Source organism: Rattus rattus, chromosome 2 (genome assembly GCF_011064425.1).
Source record: "Rattus rattus isolate New Zealand chromosome 2, Rrattus_CSIRO_v1, whole genome shotgun sequence".
NCBI lineage: Eukaryota > Metazoa > Chordata > Mammalia > Rodentia > Muridae > Rattus > Rattus rattus.
The window spans coordinates 208,595,455-208,617,460 of record NC_046155.1 but is presented as its reverse complement, the minus strand read 5'-3'; the positions used below and the strand labels follow the sequence as shown (position 1 = coordinate 208,617,460).

The 22,006-nt window shown below is 44.8% G+C and overlaps 1 pseudogene; it reads left to right on the top strand.

Moving 5' to 3' along the window:
* Positions 1-21,356, top strand: part of LOC116893551 — a 35,119-nt pseudogene extending 13,763 nt beyond the window's left edge.
* The last annotated feature ends 650 nt before the right edge of the window (positions 21,357-22,006 follow it).

The following is a 22,006-nucleotide window of genomic DNA, read 5'->3' as shown; positions in this document are numbered from 1 at the left end:
CAGATCAAAGGCAGAAAAAATTAATGTGAATGTTTTAAGCTTGTATAGATTTTTATTGTCATCATTCCATAAATAACACATCACTACATTTATTTTGTATTAGAGATTATAGCCAATCTGGAGATATATATATCCCATCAGTGAGTTCAGCATTTTGATGTCAAAACTCATTGAACCAATCTTCTGCATGTGCCCACAGCTGATGCATGGCTGAGCTCTCAAGTCTTCACAAGGCTGGAATCTAGACACCATCTGGCTACATGGTTGTCTGAAGCTTACTGTGCTTTATAACTCACTCAGCTTGTATCAGATTTCAATTCCTTTTAGTAATAAGACTGAGGTCTTCAGTAGGTGCACCCCAGCACCCCATAAACTGGGTGTTGTCATCCCAACACTTGGGAGGTAGAGACAGGACAATTAGAAGCTCAACTTCATCCTTGACTATATAACGATTTCAAGGCCAGGCAGGACTTCCTGAGACCCTGCTTCAGAAAACAAGTCACTTAAATAAAACCCTCGAGGTTCCTCTATGGTTGCTGGTTCTCAATCAGGGCCACGTGTGGCATTTTAGCGCACTTTGTCATGTCGTCCCCTTTGCCTTAAAGGTGGAGACAGAATCTTCCTTATATCTGGTGACCTTCACAAATAAAACCTCGGGGTCCAGGAAGTCAAATCCTTTCTGCTCCCCAACCATGCACACATATCAAAAGTCCATAGCTTTTAGAGGAAAGTCAGTTTTCTTTATGAGTTTGGTCTCTGGTAGGTTGACCACCTTCCAGTGGAAGGCCCCCTACCCATAGGTACATGGGCAGAATGAACTAGACCCTGTGAGTTACAGATGAAGAGGATATGAATTGGGAGGAGCACATGGGGAGAAACCTGGAAGAAGTTGGAGGAGAAGAGAATGTGATTGAAATGCATTGTACACGGGTATGAAATTCTCAAAGGATAAAAATTTAAAAATTTAACTTGTTTTAAAAAGCAGAGTAAATGCACCAGACCCATTTCACATTTCACTGACATAAGTAGGTCCCCTATTATTGTCTCTGTCCAACCATCACCCGTCTGTCCCTCTGTCTGTCTGTGTCTCTCTCCTTTCTTTTCCTCTCTTTCCCTCCCATCACCTCTCTTCTAGAATAAAACCTCTTATATCCAAAACTGGTCTTGAACTTCTTCTCACCTCTCCTTCAGCATCCTGGGATTGTAGATCTTATGAGTCTGTACCCTTATTCCTGTCTTAAGCCATTTTTTTCCAACATAATATTTTTATTACTTGGGAGTTTCATATTACACACTCCAATCACAGCCTCGTCCTAGTCCTCCAAGGCCCACCCCCACCCTCATGACCTCCCCCAAGGAAAAAAAAACAGAGAAAAAAGTTCAATTTGAGTTGCCCATTTACTCCATATACTCGCTGCCTTTCTAAGGGGGAAAGAGGAGTCAAAGGAACTCTAGCAAGGAGAACATTTTCTAGAATCCAGTCAGGAAAAGGATGATTCTCAGAAGGAATTGTTCTTCCTAGGATTTTTCTCAGTCTTTAATAACCTTAGTTCATTTTAGAAGCTGCTAATTGAAAAAAAAGATTCATTTATCTTATTATGTATACAGTGTTCTGCCTGCACACCAGAAGGGGGCACCGGATCTCATTATTGATGGTTATGACCCACTGTGGATGTCATTGCTGGAAATTGAACTCAGGGCCTTTGGGAGAGCAGCCAGTGCTCTTATCTCCAAGCTGTCTCTGCAGCCCAGAAGCTGTTGGTGTTTAGTTAGTGCTGTATTTATCTTTGAGCATTGCACACATATGCACACTCCACTCTGATCATATCCACCTTACTATCCAGCTCCCCTTCCCTTAGCGTTCCCATCATGTCTGCCTCCGTGCTCTGTGTGCTCTTCTGTTTCCTCTTTTTAAATGACCCACTGACTCCAGTTACTGCTGCTGTATACATGTGGCTATGGCTCCATCCACTGGCAGGTGGGGAACACACCCAGGGAGGAATTCCTTTTCCTTCTCCAGAAGCAATTCCTTCTCAAGAAGCTGACACCAGCTCCTTACCTGTGAGGGGTCTTGTGAGTCCCTCCTCCATCTACACTGGACTTTTTATTGAAATAAAAACATATACGAGATTCTGATTACTGTTTCCCATACCTTGTCTCCCCCAGAATCTCCTCCTCTCCCCACCCATCCAACTCCATACCTTCTTTCTCCCTTTCATTAGAAAACAAATAGGCCAATAAACAAACAAACCAGAATAAAAATCAGAGGAAAGAAAAATACAAATACACACATAAATATACACAATTAAAAATAAACCTTAAAGTTGTGTACGTGTGATGTGTGTGTAAGTGTATATGAGTGTATGTGTGTGAGAGTATGAGTGTGTGTGTGTATGTATGTGTGAGAGTGTGTGTAAGTGTATGTGTATATGTGTATGTGTGTGAGAGCGTATGAGTGTGTGAGTGACTCTGTGTATCTGTGTGAGTGTGTGTGAGAATGTGTGAGTGTGCGTGTGTATGTGAGTGTGTGTATGTGAGTGTGTGTGTAATGTGTATATGTGTGAGTGTGTGTGAGTGTGTGTGTGTGTGTGTACGCATGCACGTATATGCAGTAACCCTCATTAGGGTTACTATTAGTGTGATGAAACATGATCAGAATGAAAATACTTGTACATTCAGACAGAACCCAGCAATACAGTTTTGGAATAGTAACCACTAGCAGATTCTATGAATTCCATGGTCAAATACCAAAGTTAGCTTATGTGTGTGAGTCTAAGCTTATATTAGCTTATCAGTATGAGACTATTTTGTTTCATTTTTTGTTTTGGATATTTTTCTTTCTCCAACATATTTTTATTGATTATCCGGGAGTTTCTCATAATGACATAATGCACCTCACCACATTCACTTCCCATGTTGACCCCTCACCCACAAAGAACAAGGAAAAGAATATATATACTAAGTCCATTTTGTATCGTCCACATACTGGAGCATGGCCAGCCCATTAAAGAAAACCAAGTCCTTCTCCACTCTCATCCCTGCCAAAAGCCATCAACTGTGAAAAGGATCAGTGTTGGCGCCAGCACCGACATGGTACCGAGAATTGGGCGAAAGCCTACGGGATGAAAGAAACACACACACACACACACACACACACACACACACACACAGGTTATCGTGTCAAGCCAGGAGAGGAAGAGAGGAGAGAGAGAGAGAGAGAGAGAGAGAGAGAGAGAGAGAGAGAGAGAGAGAGAGAGAGAGAGAGAGAGAGAGGGAGGAAGAGTGGAAGAGCGGAAGGAAGAGTGAGAGAAGAAGAGTGAGAGTGAGGAGGAATAGTGAGAGTCTCCTGTAGCTTTATTCACCACTTATATACCCAAGTCTCCAGGTAGAAAATAACTGGGAAGCACAGTGGGAAACCCTAGCTCGTGACTACCTGGCTCGTGACTTCAGGACAAAAGACCGACTATGAGACCTGAATTAATTAGGGAGAAATCCGAGAAGACCAGCCTAAATCTCAAGGATAAAGGCTGAGGAAGCAAAAGGCAGAAGTAAATTGACCACCACCCAGGTGTGGTCCAGGTGTGTCGGTTCCACATGCATCAGCCGGGCTCAGCAGAGGTCATGCAGTGGAGACACCGGGTGTTTACTACTTGGTCTTTTCTTCCTGTGCCGTAAATACATGGGAGAGGCCTCTGTCCAACAATCCCATGACTTCTTAACTGTGGCCATGCAGTTACAAAGCGGCCAGGCCCAAATCCAATATGGCTCACTACATCTCCCCCGTTATTCTTTTATAAAAAACCATTAGGTGGAAGTAGTAGTCTGAGAGAGATCAGACATGCCTCACAGAGTGCCCAGCTCGGCCATGGCGAGCCACTCTTGCAGTTAGGACTGCACCCCAATGGTTAGGAATGAACTCATGTTGTAACACACCGTTCTGGGCTATACGTGTGTGTTTATTGGGGGAGAAACTGGGCAGAGGAGCATTTGACCAGCCCGTATGTTTAAACGGGGTGTAGCCACCTCTGTCTTAGGATCGACCTCTCGGACCTCAGCCTCTCTGTCATAGGACCACCTTGTCGCCCTCAAGGCTCCATGTGTAGATTGGTCAAGGGTCAGAGGAAGTTGCCTGTCGATGAGGAAAGCTACATTGGATCATCTTCTCATTCCTCTTACTTGAGCCCAGGGGCGAAGGAGCAGGGGCCAGATGGCATTAATTTAAGAGATTGTGGAAGTTGAGCCTCTCCCGATAAGTAGTGGGCACCTCATCCGGTTCTCCTCAGCTGCTACCACCACCGTAGTCAAGCCACTCCTATAATAAAATTTAGAATTCCCAATTGTTAGCAACTACTCCAGAAAGTTCACCCACTGTGCTTGCCTAACAATAGATTGGGGGAGGGTAACTCTAGACACTGCAGACACAATGGCTGCAGCAGTAATGGCTGCTACAATAGCAGCGAAAATAACAAGGTCTTTCCCAGGACAGTTTAGGATCGGTCATTCTTCTCTGGAACAACCAGCAGGCAATGGAACCATGTCTGAGATCTGCAGAACCAGGGCAGAGTTCCCCAGTCCACAGCAGCTTCATGCAGATGGCCTTCCTGTGAAGCTACAGACTGTAAAATGACAACACCAGTTAAGGCAGCAAGAGTCACCAGGGGAATGAGGGGGCAGGGGTAACAGCTGGAGTCCAGTCTTCTCCAGAAAGCAGCAGTGCACAGAGGGTCGGAGCTCAGGCCGAGGTGGGACGGGACACAATGACTGTAGCAACGCCAGAATTTCTGTGATGACAAAAGATGAGGGGGGAATCCTCCGTCTTCCTCTAAGGGCACAGGAATGACTCCAGGGACCCGAACCACAAAAGCTGAAACTTCATGCTCCCAGGATCAGCATGGCTCACCAGCCACTCAGGCAGCTGGCACACTTCTGTAGCATCCTGTAGAAAAAAGCACAAAGATTCCCTCTTCCCCATAAAAATACCTGGACAGGATCATGCAATATGTGGATCTTTCTATTTCACCTAAGCAGAAGTATGCCTAGTTGTAGGGTGCCATAAACACCCAGAGTTCCTTGGCATCCAAATTTTAACATTGAAATAAGAAGAGTATTATTTAGCATACAGGGATAACTCCCCCTTTTTATTTATTAAAATTTGTTAATATTTTTTATTAAGATAACTCCTTGAGGATTAAATTGAGGACACTCAGCACTTGTATTTATAAATTGACTTGTATACCAAATTATTGTTTCTAGCATTAATTAGAAATGTCAAATCCTGTAAACAGGGTTTAGATTTAGCCTTATTTAAAAATCCCTGAGTTGGCAGGGTGAGGCTGGGCGTTGAAAGTAAGCAACTGGAGTCTTCCTCTTTTTGTGAGGGTGTGCTATCAACTCTATTACCATTTTCAAAGAGCTGGGTCTATGGTTTTGTTTAGTTGTCTGAGCCAGAGCACTGAAAGGACAGTGAGTTGTCAGACATTCACACTGAAATCATCACTCACTGATTTCAAGTAGAAAACCTGCCTCTAATAAAGCATTAAGTAATTGTAAAATTTGAGGGCTAGTAGTATCTAAAAAAAAAGTGTTTTTGCATATGCGTTCTGTTAGAGTCTGGGACAGCAGCATGGTCCACAGACACCAGAATGCTCTCCGGCTGTAGCATGGACAATGGATATCAAGATGGCTTCTGGGGGCAACACAGATCCTAGAGGTTTTGGAGGAGGCCCAATGCAGAAAATGAACCATCTTCCTCTCTGGCATCCTGTAGCTGCTCAGAGGCAGGTTGATCATGTAGCTAGGCTGCAAGTTTGGGGGGCAGAGCTGGGCAGCTCGCGGCTGCTGCACACCACCCTGCCAGCCCTACTTGGCGACGACTTGCTCTCTCGTCTCATCTCATCTAGCTCAGCCTTCTCCCACACCAGCCTCTACTTCCGCCCGTCTCCACCATGTGAGCTTCTTTGTTCTGTTTCCACTTTCCGTTGAATACTTCCTTGAACTGGCATTGCAGACTGGTGTGTCCCACTCACGGTGTATACATACCTGTATACATACAGCTTTACAGGCAAATACTCATTGCAATGGGTCATTGTTCTGGTTCAAGGCTTCTGGTTTGTGAAGCACCATAAATACTGGACCATCTCCGAGATGTCTCTGATATCCTATTGTTGCCCAGAGTCAGGGTGATCTTGTAGCTAGGCAGGGCTTCCAAGAGCAGGATACCTGTTCTGCCAGCAGGATGAACGGTGGGCGTGGGCTGCAATTCTGACCACCTCTGCTGCAGGCTGGCCTTCAAGCTGAACGCTAGCCCTATTCTGTAATTCTTGTTCTCTGTCCATCGCAGTACACACACACACACACACACACACACACACACACACACACACCATCACTCCTGTCTGACGTTGAGCATGGAGGGACATGAGCTCCAAAGCAGCATCTTCCGTTCCTGTACCCAGCTCAGCATGGCCCTTACAGGTTGTCAGCTGAGATCTGGTGGGGAAGAATAAAACTATTTTCAAGAGGCCTGTCATGGCATTGTCTGATGGAAAGATGGAATGCCTTATAGATGTATGGGCATTTTAATGTTGCTTAATCTGCCAGGTCACTGTTGAGCAAGCTTGTCCCTTCAGAGTTTGTTCCTTGCTGACTGAATTCACAATGGTGCCCCTCTCCCTTCCTCAAGTCTTCTTCATGCTCTATTCTACTGTGTTCACTTCTCACATGGCTTCTCACCAGGCTGGCTTTCAGCCTCAATCTTCTACCTTACATAACACTGTCAGCTTAATTCCCCTAAAGCCAAGTTCTGATCTTGTCACCCATAACTCCAAGCTAGTTAATGAGTTCCCAGGCATAGAACAGCAGCTCATGAACGTTGCTGAATGCTAGAATTGACTGGAGGGCTTTAAAAAAAAATCATCTTTTAGAAATCCGAATGCCCAAGCCTCACTCCAGCTTAATTAAATCAGAAATGTGAGCTGGAGTAGCGTGGGTGGGTGGAGAGGCAGGCATCAATAGTTTTTAATTCTTTCCAGATGAGGCCAGTGTAAAGTAAGGCTGGGGTGCTCACTTGAGAAGAACAGTTAATTACTAGAACATTAACCCTGTCTGTGATGTTACAGAGGACTATGCAAGCTTTCCTTTTGTCCCTAAGCCAGGAGATGATGAACCTGGGGAAGGGTCCAGATAGTGCATCTTTCTCTAACAACCAAAGAGAAACTGGGAGTAATGGCCCACTATACCTACGATCCCAGCACTTGGGAAATGAAACAGGAGAGTCAGGAGTTCAAGGCCATCCTCTACTACGATGGCCTAGGCAACATGTGAGCCAGTCACCAACTTACATAAAGGGCAGCAACGACAAGTGAGCACGTGACTTTGCCGATGCTTTCTGACGACCACTGATCTACACTAACTGAAAACAACGTAACTTAATCAAAATAAAAATGCCTCTTGATTGTGGCAGTGTAATTATTTTGTTGAATCAGGAACAAATAAAAAATGCAAGACAGGCCAGGTGTAGTGGCCCACGCCATTGATCCCAGCACTCAGGATGCAGAGGCAGGTGGATCTCTCTGAGTTCAAGACCAGCCTGGTTTACAAAGAGAGTCCAGGACAGCCAGGAGGTTATAATTTCCTCAACTCACTGTCTATACAGCATTTGAGAGCCCCGTCTGTTGGCGCCTGCACCGACATGGTACCGAGAATCGGGCGAAAGCCTGTGGGATGAAAGAAACACACACACACACACACACACACACACACACACACACACACACACACACACACACACACAGAGGTTATCGTGTCAAGCCAGGAGAGAGAGAGAGAGAGAGAGAGAGAGAGAGGGAGGAAGAGGAAGAGTGGAAGAGAGTCAGAAGAGAGAGGAAGGAGGAAGAGGCTCCTGTAGCTTTATTCACCACTTATATACCCAAGTTCTCCAGGTAGAAAATATCTGGGAAGCACAGTGGGAAACCCTGGCTCGTGACTACCTGGCTCGTGACTTCGGGACAAAAGACCGACTATTGAGACCTGAATTAATTAGGGAGAAATCTGTGAAGACCAGCCTAAATCTCAAGGATAAAGGCTGAGGAAGCAAAAGGCAGAAGTAAATTGACCACCACCCAGGTGTGGTCCAGGTGTTCCACATGCATCAGCCGGGCTCAGCAGGGGTCATGCAGTGGAGACACCCGGTGTTTACTACTTGGTCTTTTCTTCCTGTGCCGTAAATTCATGGGGAGAGGCTCTTAGAGGAGTATGTGTGGCCAAGAGTCACATAGCCACTTTGAGCTAAACAGTCACAAAACGGCCAGGCCCAAATCCAATATGGCTCACTACACCCTTCCTCTCAACACCTTGTAAGAGAAGGCCTTTTCGACATCCTAGGGAAATGAGTCCATCTCAGGAGATCCACCATAGCAGCTAACTGACTCAACACTATATCATCAGAAAGGGGACAGTGTTTGCTTCAAAGTATACTCAGAAATTCCTTGATGAGTAAGAGTACGTGACTTCCAGTTACTACCCTGAGGTTCCACAACCCTACATACTTACCCCCTTCCTCTCCTCCTCATTTATATATAGAAAGACACCCACCCGTTCTCTCAAGGCCACCAATGTCCTTGTTAAGCATAGGCCCTGTGATAGAGTACACCTTTATCGTCTGATACATACTGATTAGAAGTATTGCTCCACAGGCCATGGCTGTGCCACTGCAGCTTTGGGTTCTGCTAGAGACACCACAAAAATGTACCACAAACTGAGTGGTTTATGGAAACCAATGTGTTCTTATCGGACCCTCCTGGGTCTCCTGCAGTGTTTGACCCCTGCTGAATCCCTGCTGATGCTTGTAGAAGCCTTTTGTTCCTAACAAAGGAACGCCCTGACCCTGAGGCAACACACCTGGGTGGTACACCTGGGCGATAATTGGTTCCTGTCTTTTGTTCCTCTTTCCTTTGTTCCTGAGGGTGTAAGCTGGTTTTCCCACTGTGCTTCCTGAATTTTCCACCCAGTGTACTTGGGGTATATATTCGGAGAATAAAGCAAAAGATTTGGCATTCTTGTGACACGAATGACCCAAGTATGTGTTTTTCCTTAAACCTGCAGGCTTATGACTGGCTCTCGTACTGACATGTTCTCACAGATCTGGAGGCTGGGCTTCTGAAACCCAAATATGAGAGGCCAGGTTTCCTCTGCTCTCGGAGGAACGATTTGTCCCACACCTGGAAACTCCTCCACATGTAATAGCAGAACTCCAACCTTCCTGTCTCCTGCCATGTCACATTAGAAGTCTGCCCTACTCGGCATGATTTTAATTATATACGAAATCACTCCATTAACTAATAAGGTCCCACCTATATGTTGTGGTGTTAGAACTCCAGTCGGTCCCGGGGTGATACAATTCAACTCATACAGCCACAAAGCACATCTTAGAGCCATTATCTCGTTAAGCATCCTGAAGTCCAGAGGTGCTGCCCCGGCTTAGCCACAGCTCTCTTGGTCCTACTCCTGAGAGTTGGCAAAACTTTCCCCCAAAGACTCTACATGGAACCCTTGGCAACCTCCCCATACAAGTGCTGTGGGATCACCTTGAAAAACAACCTTAACTTACAGTCTCACTTGAGGGAGCTGTTGTCCTCCATTTTTTCTTCCTGAAGCCTTTTTTGTGTTTCATTCCGTTTGCTACTCACGAGGTGTCTGCATGGGCCAAAGGAAACACCCGAGTCACGGAGCTGCAGGAAATCGCTTACTGCTGAGCAAAAAATTCAAGTCAACCAGAACTGGTTTGAATTTGGGCAAGCGATACTTTCTCTGTTCTCTCACCTCAAGTCCCCGGGTACTTAAACTACACTTGGAGAGGCTCCACATAATGTAATGCCCTGGGGCTAGAGACAACTCAGTGGTTAAGGGCACTGACTGCTCTTCCAGAGGACCTGAGTTCCATGACCAGCCCCAATAAGTCCTAAGGGATCTGATGCCATCTTCTGGCCTCCACAGGAACTGCATGCATATAGTGCGCAGACATCCGTATAGACAAAACACCATGTAAATAAACTTAAAATTAGAAAAAAAAAAAACTGTCTACGTAGATGAAAGCAGATCTTGGGGTTTGAGAAAGACTGGGCCTTTGTGCATTTTTTTAAAGCCTTTGGAGCAAAGTTGTCTTACTATCTTTCTGGGAAACAGGTATCTTTCTGTACATCTCTATCTTAGTTAAACTATTTAGATTTCCGAAGACATCTGAAAGAATTACAGTGAATTGGTGGACTCCTGACAGCCAGGAGACAACTTCTAACCTCCTGAATTCCCTTATCTTAGCTTCTATCTTATTATCTCCTGAAAGGACAAGTCAGTGTTAACACTTCTGTGGAAACACTAGTCTCTACTTACTACCTCTGGTAGTGTAGGCGTCACAAATGAAGTGACAAGAGGTCTCGTGGCCACTAAGAGTATTAGGAAAGGCTGAGTGGCCTTTAAAGCCAGCACAGACTGCATGCAATGCCACATGGAAAACCCAGGATTTTTCCTGGAAACATTCACTTGTCCTAATAGGGCTAAATGAATTGGAGTATAGGAGAAAATAAAATTGATTATGAATTCATCTTGTTGCTTTGTTTTGCTTTGTCTTACGAGAAAATAAAATTGATTATGAACTCGTCTTGTTGCTTTGTTTTGTTTTGTCTTATGATGTTGCCTTGGCCAACCCAGAACTCACTTACATAGACCATGTTTGCCTCAAACACACTTCCTGCCTTGCCTCCCAAGTGCTGGGATTAAAGGCGTCCACCACCACACCCAATCTCTAAAATCTCTTTTTATTGTTGTTTGTTGTTGTACCCTTGCAGGCCTTGAATTCTTGACCCTCCTGCCTTGTGTTTGCTACCACAAAGAACTAAAATCTCAATTGAGAAGAAAAGTGACTCGCGAAGAACAAATACACTGACCTTTATTAAACAGTCAATAGCTCAGAAACCGCCCATTTAAAATTATGGCACTGCATATATTCTAATAAGTTATACAAAGCAATCCCTATTCAGATCTCAGGAGAAGTCAGAGAAAGGGGGAATCTGAGCCCAAGGAGCTGGAAATATGAGACTTCAGACACCGTGACAGAATATACTGCTTAAGCTTAGGAATTAGAGTTGAGCTGAAATCTCAGTTCCGGGACTTTAAGCCAACTATTTAATCTTTTGGAGATATTCCTCAAGGGCAAAATGCTTTTTATTTATTTAGGTTATGTGATGATTTGTATATGCTTAGCCCAGGGAGTGGCACTATTAAAAGGTGTGGCCTTGTTGGAGTAGGTGTGTCACTGTGGGTGCAGGCTTTAAGACCCTCCTCCTAGCTGCCTAGAAGTCGATATTCCACTAGCAGTCTCCAAATGAAGATGTAGAACTCTCTCAGCACTGCCTGCATTATGCCTGCCTAGATGCTGCCCTGCTCTCACCTTGATGATGATGGACTGTAAGCCAGGCCCAATTAAATGCTGTCCTTTATAAGAGTTGCCGTGGTCATGGTGTCTGTTCACAGCAGTAAAACCCTAACTAAGACAGGTCATGACAGTGAAAATGAATGCATTTAAAATGTGCAGTGTAGCAGGTACTCAAGTGAAAATAGTGGGCGTTCTGGGCTGGAGAGTGGCTCAGCAGTTAAGAGCATTTATTGCTCTTGCAGAGGACCCAAGTCTGCATCCTACATCTACACCACGTGGCTCACGCCTGTCTGTAACTCCAGCTCCAGGATGCAGGACGTCCATGAGATTCAGCAGACTCCAGTTTCCCAAGCCATGTGCACAGTGTGCACATGCCCACCCACAGACTACATACGTACAGGATTTAGAACAAACCTTTAAAAAGCATTACTTTTAACAAAGACAGAATGCTCCTATCGAAACACAACAGATCTGATCAGTTTAGGGGCTGTAAACAGAAACCAAGATGCTTAGAGCCCACAAGAAGAAAGACTCTGGTATCTCAGAAGCACGGAGCAAACCATGTGACTACAAGAACAGGAGCTGCAGCCTGATGAGGAGATGCTGAAGCTGAAGGCCGGGCTGGATGAGACTGACGCCCGCACGGGCATCTTCTGCGCTTTCAGACTTTTATCTCAAAGATTGCCTGTTCTCTGTAGCTCTGCTGTACACTCTCTGATGGCTCTTCTCTTCCTGGCTGTACAGCTGCATAGCTCTCACAAATCTCTCTCTGTCTCTCTGTCTCTCTCTCTCTCTCTGTCAGTCTCTCTGTCTGTCTCTATGTGTCTCTTCTGTCTCCTGCTTCTGCATCTCCCCCTTCTCCTCCCCTCTCCCCTCTCCCTCTCTCTGTCTCTCTGTCTCTCTCTCTCTCTCTCTCTCTCCCTCCCTCTCCCTTCCCTGCTCTTCCCCTCTCCTCTCTCTCTCTCTCTCTCTCTCTCTCTCTCTCTCTCTCTCTCTCTCTCTCTCTCTCTCTCTCTCTCTCTCTCTCTCTGTCTCCCCTCTCTCTCCCTGAGAGCAGAGTTTTTCCTTTCAGTATGGAAGAAATGTAAATAGTGTGTTCTATGAGCACCAACGAGAGATGGAGCTGACCTGCGTCAAACAAACCACTGCTCCAGAGAACCACCCCAAGTCCCACCAATCAGGTTCTCCACTGTTCCGAAGCCGCAGTCCTTGATTTGAGTAACGATAACACAGTTTAGGGCTAAAATACTCCTAGACTCATGGTCTCATTTCGCTCTCATGATTATTTTACAAAATTCTAGGGAGTACTCATCCATGGCCCTGGTCCTTGGGGAGCAGAGGCAGGAGAATGGCTGCAGGGTCAAAGCCAGCTTGGTCTACGCGATGAGCTCCAGGTTATCTGTCTCAAAACGACAGACAGGGAGCAGAGCAAAGAGCAGATGCCGTTCCAGACTGACTGGTGATGTGACCAAGGCCGGACTTCCTGTTTCCTGGGCTGCATAGTCTAGTAAACACGGACGGGAGGAAACAGGAAAACCAGCAAGACAATGTAGATTATTGTCTTTGTGCAGGTGGGGGCTGGTACAAGATAAGGCCAGGCCTGTGATTGGGCAGTGAAAAAGTAAGGCAGGGACAGAGTTTTGGTAAGGCGGGAGAGAGGAGAAAGAAGGAGAACCAACATGGAGGCAGAGAAGGACGACCCACAGACCGTGTGGCCTAAAACGGATACTTCTTAAGGGATGGATTTTTATGGAACAATGTGTCTTATCTAGGTGGGCAGTTTATATCATTATCAAATGGTTGTGAGTTTATTGTGCGGACGTTTTGTGTATCCAGAATTTAAGGTATAAATCTGATTGCCAAATTACAAGCTTATTGAGCTTTGATTTTAACAGTCACTGGGAGTTGGGACTATAAACACAGGGGTTGGACGCTGGGAACGTGAGCAGAATCCGCAGTAAGAGAGCCGTGAGATAGGCCTAGTCTGTATGAAACTGGCCTGCGGCAACCGCCTTGGGAACTAGCTGGATGGAGAGGTTGCTGCTGGGCTCACACAGTAGCCAGCAGCGTGGGATAGAGATTGGGAGCTTAGCAAGTGAGGTGCTTTGCTGACTGAGTTGAAAATACCCCGCCGATGCCATGTGGCCCCACCAGTGCCGGGATAGTGAGGGACGGTAGAGACTCTTTATTAATATTTACCGCAGCAAGAGGACCTGGAGAATGGATCATCAGACTGAAGATGGGACAGGCCTAAGGCCTCCTTTCATAAATGCACCAAGAGGCGTCCCCAGGTCTGAGGAATCTTGCCATCTCTGCAGTCTAAAATCAATCCCACCTTCTTTAAAGGTCGGAATTATGCTCATTTCTCATCGTAAATCTTGAGATATAGCTAGTTAATAAATCAATGAGACATGTTTTCTTTGTAACTAGCTAAGAAAGCCATATTTGGGGGGAAATCCCTTTTAGAAATTGCCTGGAAGTTTAAATAGTCTTATCTTGGTCCTGATTAAGTGGGTTACAGATCAATCAGAACTGAATGTTTTAATCATATCAGTAGGTGTTTCTGCAACCTTAATGAATGAGATTTTGTGTTTGTGGTGAACTTTGGCGGCTTACCCAGCTGAAGTCACCACAACAAAGTACCACAGAGCTGGTGACATTTTGGCATACAGATTTCTTAGTTCTAGAGTCTAGATGTCTGAGACTGGGGTGCTGACATGGGCAGGTCCTAATGAGGACTTCTTCAGGGGGTCACATTTTTCTTATATCCCGTGTGTGTGTGTGTGTGTGTGTGTGTGTGTGTGTGTGTGTGTTCATGGGATGGGGGACTACTTCCTTTCTTACGAGGGGTATTGGTCCTATTCATGAGAACACTCCTTTCATAAGCTAGTTACCTCTGAAATGACCAGGCTCCATCACACAAAAGAGTGGACTTTTAGATATGAGTTTGGGAGGATGAAAACATTCAGCCCATAGCAGAAGTGATGAAGCTAATGCCAGCTTGCCTTCCTTTCATACTGAACCAGATACAAGCGCACCTCCCTCTATGCAACATTTACTTGTGCTATCTTGAGCGCATCCTACATTTACAAAGATGTTGTTTTCAAACGGTTGAGATAAAAGTGCTTAAAAAGATGGTTTTACAAAAGAGTAAGTAAGTTACATGTAAGGGGTCTGCTATCCCCATTGCTTCTCCAATTTCCCCCATCTCTGTGCCCATCTTCATCAGACCCATGGAGCCTGAACTAAACAGATTAGCTTCCCTTCCCCCACCCATATCCTCTGCTCACTGAGTCCTCTGGGACACCCCAAGCTGCCCTGAGCAGTCTGCTATCCCCTACAGACCTCTATTCTCCCACCACCTCTCTGCCCATCTTCATTGGACCTGAGGATCCTAAATCATACAAACCTGCTGATCTGGAACCGTACAGCCCAAGGGAATGCCTCACCAGGACCATAGAACTTAACCCTCCTCCAACACCTTCTACAATAGGAACATGCAGGGACCAGAGCCTTTCAGACTGCTAAAGGTCCTCGGAAAAAAACACAATCAACAAAAGCCAGGGCAATATGATAAGTTCAGAACACAGATGCCCTTCTACAGCAAGCCCTGAATATCCTAACACAGTCAAAGCACAAGAAAATGACCTTAAATCCAGTCTTATAAGGATGATGAGGTCTTTAAACAGGAAATGAATAAACCCCTTAAAGATATACAGGAAAATACAGGTGAAGGAAATAAATAAAACTGCAAGACCTAAAAGTGGAGATAGAATCAATAAAGAAAACACAAACTGAAGGACTCCTAGAAATGGAAAAATGTAGGGAAGAGAATAGGAACAACAGAGAAATAATGAAGCTAACAGACATTATGAATCAAATGGAACCAACATAAAAGAATATGCCTTCTTCTCTGCACCTCATAGATCCTTCTCCACAATTGACCATATAGTGGGTCACAAAGCAAGCCTCAACAGATACAGGAAGATTGTAATAACGCCTTGTATTTTATCAGAGCGCCATGGGTTAAAGCTGGACTTCAACAATAAAGGAAACAGCAGAAAGTGTACACATTCATGAGACTTGAACAATTCTCTACTCAATGATCTCAATGAAGGGACCAGAGCCATTCAGATGGCTAAAGATCCTGCAGGGAAGAAATAAGGAAAGAAATTCAAAACTTTTCAGAGTTCAATGAAAATGATGGCAAAAGTGTTAAGAGGAAAGTTCAAAGCACTAAGTGTCTTCATAAAGAAATTACAAAGTTCTCATACTAGTAATTTAAAAATACACCGAAAGCTCTAGAAAAGGGAAGGAGGAGGAGGAGGAGGAGGAGGAGGAGGAGGAGGAGGAGGAAGAAGAGGAGGAAGAGGAGGAGGAATAGGAGGAGGAGGAATAGGAGGAGGAGAGGAAGAAGAGGAGGAGGAAGAGGAGGAAGAAGAGGGGAAAAGGAGGGGGAGAAAGAGGAGGAGGAGGAGGAGGAGGAGGAGGAGGAGGAGGAGGAGGAGGAGGAGGAGGCTAGCATACTAAAGAGTAGTAGAAGGCAGGAGATGAACAAAACCAAGGCTGAAATCAACCAATTAGAAACAAAGAAAACAACACAAAGAATCAATGAAACCAAGAGCTGGTTCTTTAAGAAAATTAAGAAAATCAACAGGATAGACAAACCCTTAGCCAAACTAATCAGAAGACCAACAGAGTCAACTAACCTGGACCCTTGGGGCTCTCAGAGACTGAGCATACAGGGGCTGAGCCTAAGACTCCTTACATATATAGCAGATGTGCAGCTTGACCTTCATTCGAGTCCTGATCAACTGGAGCACCCCAAAGCTGTTGCCTGCACATGGGCTATGTTCGTCTAGCTAGGCTGCCTTGTCTGGCCTCGGTGGAAGAGCAAGTGCCTAGCCTCCCAGAGACTTGATGTGCCAGGGTGCGAGGCGGGTACTTAAGGGGGCCCCCACCTGCTCAGAGGAGAAAGGGAGGGAGGGGTGGGAGAAGGAGTATGGGAGGGGTGAGTAGGAGAGGGGGCAGTGAGTGGGATGTAAAGGGAATAAATTTTTTTAAAAAAGTAATTATTTTTAAAAAGTTACATGTAAGGAGGCGGTTGTGTATGCACATTAGTTTATCCATTCCCATAGAATCACAAATCACTGTCTCACATCTGTCTCACAACCAGAAATAACCCATCACCACACTCACGGTCTACGCTGATCACTTTGGAACCTAAATCCAGATCCCGGTTGCCCCAGCTAGTACTACAGAGTTCCTTTCCTTCTTCAGTCTCCAAACCGACCCGTCCTGTGGACTGCGGAAGGTTTCTTCCCTGGAATACTTACTTATCATCACCCCTCTGCTCAAAGCTTCCAGGGCAGCCTGCAGTCTATGTTACGGCTGCACCTTCGAGTTCACACTTTGAACACCTTTCCAGGTGTTCCTTGAGTTCTGTAGCCCACAGCTCCCAGTTCCTTCACGGCTCCCCATTCTCCCATGGCTCCCCGTTCTCTCGTGGCTCTCACATGTGTGTGTGTGTGTGTGTGTGTGTGCGTGTGTGTGTGTGTGTTTACTGTGTGATGATGTACTAGTCTTGCCCTGACCTTTATTATTTTCTGTTTGTAGATCTAGTTTTCTGATCAGAGTTGGTCTGAGAATACCCTACTTTCCCCTCTCATAAATAGGTAGTGTATAGGTGAGCTGTACGATTCAATAATTCTTAAGATTAGGGTCTGGGGATGTAGCCCATGGATAGAGTGCTTTCATGGTGCACATAAGGTCCTGGATTCAGCTCCCCCAGCTTAGGGGAAGTGTGTGTTGGTGCACACACTTGTCTGTCCATTCTCATAGAACCACGAATTATCCTTGCTTCTGCTTACCACAGGCATGGCTCCTGCAGGAATGCGTGTGCCCTTCTGCCAGTAATCAGAAGTCTGCCTCTCCTGGAACATGTCTGCCAGGTCCTGAAAATGATCTTGACACACAGTAGCTATTCCTCCAGGGCAGTGAGTCTTGTAACTGTGTGTGTTATGTGGGCATTTTGCCCTCTCTTTGGCGCTGATTATAGTTAATAACACAGATAACTAGAATGATTTTTAATTAAAAAATCAATATTAAATAGTACGTTAAGACAATAAAATGCTCATCAAGTTTTGAAGAGACCCAGAAACCGTCCCTCTGTAGACTGGCACGAGTGTGGAACCTTGCCAAAATGAGATACTAACCATCCTCCACAGAGGGTCCTTGAAAGCATGACAGATGAAGGACACTTGTCACAGGGCACTGCATAATAGATGACCTCGTTTACTGGAAGACGCTGACAATCAGCAAATGCATTGAGCCGGAAGTCAAGTCAGTGGCTGCCAGGTACTGGAGAGAAGGCATAGTGACTGGCTTTTGATGGGTATGGGAGTTCTTCCCTAGGGTGTAGGGAAAAAAATTTGACTGTGACTGTGGCAAAACTTTGTGAATAGATTAAAACCTGAGTTGCACCCTTTAAATTGATGTAAAGATGTTACAAATGTAAAGATATTGCAAATTCAATTAAAGAAAAGGCTACAGGGCTGGGAATGGAGCTCAGCTAATAGTGTGCTTGACCAACATGAACACAGCCATGTTCCAACATAGTAGATGGTAGATGGTGGATGGCGGCACACTCCCACAATGCACTGTAACCACCAGACCCAGGAGGTAGAAACAGGAAGTATAAGATCACTGGCTGTATAGTGAATTCCTAGCCAGCCTGAGCTACCCTGGACTCTAGCTCAAAACAACAAAAGTAAATTCTAATTTTTTTCAAAGAGCATTTGTATATAAATATTTTAAAAGATATTTATTTATTTACTTTTTATTTATGTAGGTGCCAATGTGCCCTTGGAGGCCAGAAGAAGGTGTCAGAACCACTGAAGCTGGAGACAGAGGTGTTTGCGAGCCGCCTGACTTGGAGGCTGAGAGCCAAACTCCAGTCCCTAAGACAGAGCAGTGAGTGTTCCCAACCTCTGAGCCATTTGTCCAGCCCCTTGAGCCACAGTTTTCAAAATCACAAACCTAGTCTAAGATGAGCAAATTACCTCCAAATTCCCCAATTCGTAGACATTTCCCATGTTTTCCTCTCCTACTATGATCTTAAAGATTATGAGGGTATCCATCTCTAAGATACGCTTACATTTGGAAGAGTTCTCTGGCTGAACTACAGAGAAGAGTCTGGTCACTAGTCATTGTCCGTTCTTGGAAGTCTTTTGTTTGTTTGTTTATTTGTTTGTTTGCTTGTTTTTTTTTTAAAGACAGGTTGCTCTGTATAGTCCTGAGTATCCTGGAAGAGAGGAGGCCAAGACAGATGCATTTGATGTCATTAGGGCTGCATAGCAGGTTCTATTCCAGTCAGTACATGGTGAGACCTTGTCAAGGAAGCCACACAAATGTGTTTGGCAAGATGCACGAAGGCTGCGTTTTTAGAATTACATAAGATGATATATGATTTCATATCCCCTTACTTCAATTTGTTAAATGGAGTCTAAGTTACAAGCGATCTTAAAAACATCTGAGTTCATGATGTCCCATTTATCATTAATTGTTGATCTTAGGGTCTTCTGCGCAGGAAGTCGTCCCCTGTGCCAATGAGTTCAAGGCTATTTCCCACATTCTCTGCTATTAGGATTTAGTGTGTCTTGTTTTATGTCGAGGTCTTTGATCCACTTGGACTTGAATTTTGTGCAGGGTGATAGATACGGGCCTTTTTGCATTCTTCTACATGCAGACATCCAGTTAGACCAGCACCATTTGTTGAAGATGCTTTCTTTTTCCCCATTGTATGGTTGTATCTTTTTTGTCAAATATCAAGTGCCAACAGGTATGTGGGTTTATTTCTGGGTCTTCGATTCTCCATTGATCAACCTGTTTTTTATTTTTTTAATCCCAATATCAAGCAGTTTTTATTACTATTATTCTGTAGTATAGCTTAAAATCAGGGATGGTGTTACCTACAGGGTTTTTTTGTTTGTTTGTTTTTTATTGTATAGAATTATTTTAGCTATCGTGGGTTTTTTTTTTTTTTTCCCTTGTGAAGTTCAGAACTGCTCTTTCAAGATCTGTTAACAATTCTGTTGGAATTTCAATGGGAATTGATTGAATCTATAGGCTGCTTTTCACAAAATGGCCATTTTTTATTGAACATTTTCTTTACCTACATTTCAAATATTATCCCCTTTCCCAGTTTCCCCTCCGGAAACCCCTATCCCATCCCTCCACCCCCTGCCTTCATGAGGGTGCTCTTCCACCCTCCCCCACCCACCCACTCCCTCCTGCCTCCCCCCCCCTGCCTTCCCCCACACTGGGGCACCGAATATTCACAGGACCAAGGGCCTCTCCTCCCGCTGATGCCCAATAAGGCCATTCTCTGCTACATATGCAGCTGGAGCCATGGGTCACTCTGTGTGTGCTCTTTGGCTTGTGGTTTAGTTTCTGGGAGCTCTGGGGTGTCTGGTTGGTTGATACTGTTGCTCTCCTGTGGGGTTGCAAACTCCCTTGGTTACCTGAGTCTTTTCTCTAATTCCTCCACTGGGGACTGCATTCTCAGTCTAATGGTTGGCTGCAAGCATCTGCTTCTGTATTTGTCAGGCTCTCGCACAGCCTCTCAGGAGACAGCTAAATCAGGCTCCTGAAAGCAAGCACTTCTTGGCACCCCTAATAGTGGCTGGGTTTGGTGACCATATGTGGGATGGATCCCCAGGTGTGACAGTCTCTGAATGGCCTTTCCTTCAGTCTCTGCTCCACACTTTGTCCCTGTATTTCCTTCTGTGAGTATTTTGTTCCTCCTTCTAAGAAGGAATGAAGCATCCAAATTTTAGACATCTTCTTGAGCTTCATGTGGTCTGTAAATTGTATCTTTGAGCTTTGGGACTAATATCTACTTATCAATGAGTACATACCATGTGTGGTCTTTTGTGATTGCATTACCTCACTCAGGATGATATTTTCTAGTTCTATTCATTTGCCTATGAATTTCATGAAGCCATTGTTTTTAATAGCTGAGTAGTACTCCATAAAATGGCCATTTTGACTATGCTAATCCTACTGATCAATGATCGGGGGAATTCTTTCCATCTCCGAATATCTTCCTCAATTTCTTTCTTCAGAGACTTGAAACTCTTGTCATACAGATCTTTCACTTCCTTGGTAGAGTTACACTAGGATATTTTATATTTTTTTGTGGCTATTGTAAAGGATGCAGAGCAGTGGGAACACTCCTCCATTGCCGATAGGGGTGCAAACTTGTCCAGCCACTTTGGAAATCAATTTGGTGGTTTCTCAGAAAGTTGGGAATAGTTCTGCCCATTAAGGCATCTGAGATTATTGACTTTTTCCTGGGTGCATCCCTAGAGGATGAGGTTCTGAAAATCATGCCAGTGTAGACGCAGACTCAGGCTGGCCAGCAGACCAGGTTCAAGGCTTTCATGCTATTAGAGACTACAATGGCCACATTGGTCTTGGTATTAAGTGCTACTGCCATCTGAGGGGCCATTGTCCCTGGGCAGAGAGGCAGTTGGGGGAACAAAATTGGCAAGCCCCGCACTGTGCCATGCACGGTGACAGGCCGCTGTGGCTCTGTGCTGGTGTGTCTCATCCCTGCCCCCCAGAGGCACTGGCATTGTCTCTGCTCCTGTGCCCAAGAAGCTACTGGTGATGGCCGGTATAGATGACTGCTACACTTCAGCCAGGGGCTGCACTGCCACCCTGGGCAACTTTGCCAAGTCCACCTTTGATGCTATCTTCAAGCTACCTGACCCCTGACCTCTGGAAAAAGGCTGTGTTCACCAAGTTTCCCTCTCAGGAATTCACTGATCATCTTGTGAAAACCCACACCAGAGTCTCTGTTCAGAGGACCCAGTCTCCAGCTGTGGCTACCACAGAACGGTTTTTATACAAGAAAAATAAATGAGTTAATAAAATAACTGCTGGCGGTGTCACCATCTAGACCTGAAATGGTATGACAGAGTCACAGTAGTAAAAGCAGCAGGGCATTGGCACAAGACAGACATGTTGATTCTGTTAACAAATGGAATTAAAATGAAGACCCGGATGTAATCGACATACTATGGAAACCTGATTTTTTTTTTTTTTAAATAAAGAAGCCAAAAACTACACTGGGAAAAAGACAGCATCTTTCACAAATGGTGCTGGTCAAACTGGATGTCTGCATGTAGAAGAACGCAAAAGTTCCATACTTATCACCCTGCACAAAACTCAACTCCAAATGGATCAAGATCTTTTGTGTAAGGCCGGATAAATGAACCGGATATAAAGTGGGGAACAGTCTCAAGCTTCTTAGCACAGGAAAACACTTTCTGAACAGAACACTAGCAGCACAGCCACCAATCAACAATTAATAAATGGGACCTCGTGAAACTGAAAAGCTTCGGTATGGCAAAGAGCACCACCAGGTTATGGGAAGACATATAAAATATATAAAGAATTTTTTTTAAAAATCCTGGATACCAAGAAAACAAACAACCCTATTTTAAAACTGGTGTACAAAAACTAACAGAAAAATCACTAATTACGAAACACGAATGGCCAAGAAACACTTAA